This window comes from Delphinus delphis, chromosome 19 (assembly GCF_949987515.2).
Source record: "Delphinus delphis chromosome 19, mDelDel1.2, whole genome shotgun sequence".
NCBI classification, from domain to species: domain Eukaryota; kingdom Metazoa; phylum Chordata; class Mammalia; order Artiodactyla; family Delphinidae; genus Delphinus; species Delphinus delphis.
The window spans coordinates 3,412,722-3,417,345 of NC_082701.1; positions in this window are offsets into that span (position 1 = coordinate 3,412,722).

Consider the following 4,624-nt stretch of genomic DNA (forward strand, 5'->3'; position numbering starts at 1 on the left):
AATTATAGCATGAGAAAGCGGCCAGCATTTAGGGACCAATGGCCAATATACTGTATGAGGATAATCATGTCAATATGCATATATAGAAGCAGTTTAATAAACACAATTTTAATAATATGAGTGAAGATATGCTTTGTAAATAGGTATATTATTGTCTTATAATTTTTATGCATTTCAGAGAGTTTTGATATTCATTTAAAGGCTTTTCCTGCTTTCTGAGCTCCACGTATGTCAGCATCCAGATGTGAGGAACAGAAAAAAAGAGGACAAACCACCTTCCCACATAGCACTGTCTGCTGGCAACTAAATAATATCTTAATATTTTGTAATCCAGAAATGGCCACTGTTTTATATTATTAGTGCTTGTTTCATCAAGCATATAGCTTTTATCAAGGATGAAAGTATCAGAAAAAAAAAAAGTTCCAGCAATTCTCTCATTGTAAATAGTGTGTGTGTGGAGAATGAGAGAATGTAATACGTTCCCCTAGATGCGTAACCATGCTCGTATGGGCCTTAAGTCTCTTCATCCCTCGCTTGGCCTCTGTTTCTTCGCGTCTATGTCTGTGAACTCCTCCATCTCTCCTGTCCTCACTGCCTATATCTTATCTCCCCATCTTTCTGTGTCTCTCTTTGTCACACTCTCAAAATTAACCTCGACCAAAATCTAGGAGGTGAACGGCTCTAGGTTTGAACCCCAGCTCTGTGGATGACTAGCAGTGTGCCTGTGGGCAAACTATAGTCATCCCTTGGCATCCAAGGGGGACTGGTGCCAGGAGTCCTGCGAACACCAAAATCCCCCGGTGCTCAAGTTCCTTACATAAAATAGCAGAGTACAGTTGGCTCTCAGCGTCTGCCGGTCCCACGTCCCCACATACACCCCGCGGATGGGTTGAATCCCCAGACGAGGAACCCTCGGATACAGAGGGCAGACGGTACTCCACCTCCAACTCAGGCTCCTCATCTGTAGAATAGGCCTAAAAGTTCTTACCTCATAAAGTTGTGACAATTACATGACGAGTTGCCTGCAAAAGCACTTCCGACAATAGCAGCGCAGAGGAAATGTTCAGCGCTTGGAGACTGTCTCTATTTTTATAGCCTGAACAAAGATCTCTTCTCAATATTCAAATCCCTGTCATCATAAGATGTTGCAGTACTACCTCACCTAGAAATATAATGTCACCATAAATTAGGTATGTGTCTCATAGAATTTTAAAGCACAGAAATCTCCCATGTACCTCTTGTAACCACTTTATCAATGAAATGATAAGAATCAGAAAGCTTCTTGCCCAGCGTCCCATAAGTAAAAAGCGGAACCCACACCTGATCCGTACCGTCTACCCCTATGTACTTTCCCAGTGCTGTGGCAATGAACAATGATGCTCATTCCAAACCATCACTCTATTTTTTGACCTTCCTTCCTTCCTTCCTTATCTATCTATCTATCTATCTATCTATCCATCTATCATCTATTTTCCAGGTCTAGGATTATTGCCGTCAGTGAGATAAAAGTTTTCAGTCACAGTACCTGATTTTTCTAAAATTCATTAATTCATGTATTCACATGTTGGATGTCTACCTTGTGTCCGGTCATTCACAGACATTGTAAAGGCAATAATGAACTAACCAGAAAAATAGTCTTGCCCTTTTGGAACTTACAGTCTAGTAGGAGAGACCGAAAGTAAAGAAACAAATACATCATTTAATGCCAGGCATAGTTAAGTGCTGTGTAAAAAAAGTAAAGGGATGTATCCCAGCAAAGAGGACGGATGCCGTTTTAGGTGGGGCAGTCAGGGAAAGCCTCTCAGTTGAGATAACACTTCCTCAGAAACCTGGAATAGAGAAAGTAGCCCATGTGGATACCTGCAGAAATAGAATTCCAAACCAGTGCAAAGGCCCTACAGCAGAAACAAGTTTGAGAATCTGGGGAAGTAGCAAAATGGAGAGAGTTCAGTTTTGTGTTTCAGATGCCTATTTGACACTCCAGTGGGAAGAAACAGTAGGAAGTTGTGTATCCATGCGTTCTGAGTGTGGGAGAAGGTCAGGGCTGAGGGTGGACATTTGGAGGCCTTCAGCGTAGATCTGTAGTTAAAGGTATAGGCTTGCGTGAGCTCTGCCAGGAACTGAATGGAGGCTGGGGAATAGGGTAACAGAGCCAGGGATGCTGAAACATGGTGAGATAGAGACACAGAAGAAACTCATTCAGGGAGGATGAGAAGGAGCCATCCATGAGATTTGAGAAAAGACAGAGAAGAGTGGTTACTTTACAGCCAAGTAAAGAAAGGGATCCAATAAATGACTGACTGTGGACGCTGCTTAGACACCACGTGTGAGAGAACAGAGTTGACCATGGACTTGAGTGTCTGCCTGGAGTAGATGCCTGACTCGAGGAGATTCAGTGAAGAACAAGGGGTAAGACAGTAAGGACAACTTTAGAAAACTTTTGATAGACAAGGGAGAAGCTGAGTGCAATCATCATAGCTGGAGGGAAAGACAGTCAAGGCAAGCTTTGCATTTCTTCTTTCTTTCTTTGTATTTTTCTTTCTTGTGTTCGTGGGAGGTCATTGAGCATGTTGATGAGCAGATGGGAAGGATCCCATAGAGAGGAAAAAATAGATGATGTAGGAGAGAGGAGATAAAGAAGTAGAGTCTTTGCATAGGTGAGGAGTGTGGCATCTCTTGTCTACAAGTGAAGAGAGGGTGACATCAGAGCCACAGGTACAGGAGGGAAAACAACATATCCAGGTAGAGATGGAGAAGTGGGTTTCAAGGTGGGGTAGAGAGGACTGATGGTTGAAGACATTATCTTCTCTCTGCTTCCTTTTTTTCCCCCAGTGTGATGAGAAGCAAGGGAATCAGCTGAGAGTAAAAGGTATTAGAGATTTGAGTGGAGATAGAAAATGTTCAGAGCCTCATCTCAGAGACCAGGGGTGTGAATATACTAGGGGAATAGAATAGGATTGCCAGCCGTCCCAAAGTCCCCTCTGAGGTTTGTGGTCATACATTTAATGTGGTACATATATACAATGGAATATTACTCAGCCGTAAAAAAGAAATAATGAAATAATGCCATTTGCAGCAACATGGATGGTAATAGAGGTTGTCATACTGAGTGAAGTAAGTCAGACAGAGAAAGAGAAATATCAAGTGATATCACTTATATGCGGAATCTTAAAAGAAGTAATGATACAAGTGAACTTATTTGCAAAACAGAAACAGACTCACAGACTTAGAGAAGGAACTTATGGTTACCCGGGGGAAGGGTGGGGCAGAGGTATAGTTACGGAATTTGGGATTGACATGCACACACTGCTATATTTAAAATGGATAGGGACTTCCCTGGTAGTCCAGTGGGTAAGACTCCACGCTCCCAGTGTAGGGGGCCCGGGTTCAATCCCTGGTCGGGGAACTAGAGATTGAATTAAGCATGCCACAACTAAGAGCCCGCACACCACAATTAAAGATCCCATGTGCCACAACTAAGACCTGGTGCAGCCAAAATAAATAAATAAATTTGAAAAATAGATAATCAATAAGGACCTACTGTATAGCACAGGGAACTCTGCTCAATATTATGTAGCAACCTAAATGCGAAAAGAATTTGAAAAACAATAGATATATGTGTCTGTATAACTGAATCACTTTGCTGTACACCTGAAAGTAACACAACATTCTTTTTTTATTTTTATTTATTTTTTTTTTTTAATTTTTTTTTGTGGTACGCGGGCCTCTCACTGTTGTGGCCTCTCCCGTCGTTGCGGAGCACAGGCTCCGGACGCGCAGGCTCAGCGGCCATGGCTCACGGGCCCAGCCGCTCCGCGGCATGTGGGATCTTCCCGGACCGGGGCACGAACCCGCGTCCCGTGAATCGGCAGGCGGACTCTCAACCACTGCGCCACCAGGGAAGCCCTAACACAACATTCTTAATCGACTACACTTCAATATATAATAAAAAGTTTAAAAAAAGTAAAGTAACATCAGCCAGCATGACTGTGTGTTTTTCTTCATCTAGAACATTTATTATAAAGCTTAGTTCCCAAGAATTTATCCGTTTAAAAAAGTCCAGCTTTCCAAATTAACATGCTTTATTTTTGTGAGTGGCACACGGACTCACACGATTCAGTAACAGAGATGACGAATCTGATCTGCTATTAAAACAGGAATTGTGACGATCTAGCAGTTAGCAGCTGGATCACCATTTTGGCTCAAGAAGGACATACTAGCACATCAATATACCAAAGAGAAGGTAACTCTGACGCTTTGCAATCTGCCAGGTCTCCATCTCTCTCTCTCTCTCTCTCTGTTTGGTCATACAATACAACCAGCTGTGGAAGGGAATTGTGTAAAGTGTGTTGGGACTCTCTCCTAGCCCAGGGGTCTGGTTAGTAACAAAGCCTAGTGAAAGGGGCTGAGGGCTGCGTGCATGAGCTGGAGAACCATGAGTCTGTTTCCAACTGAAATTGTTCTGCAACCCTGGCCACCTGGCTACTTTGGGTCAATGCTGGCGTTGAATAGCAATCAACTGAGAAACTTTCAAACATTTATTTGTCCTCGCGATCGTTTAACTCATTGTTTTTCCATTTAGATTTGATGTTTTGCTTCCACATTTGTGTATAATATCAAAACT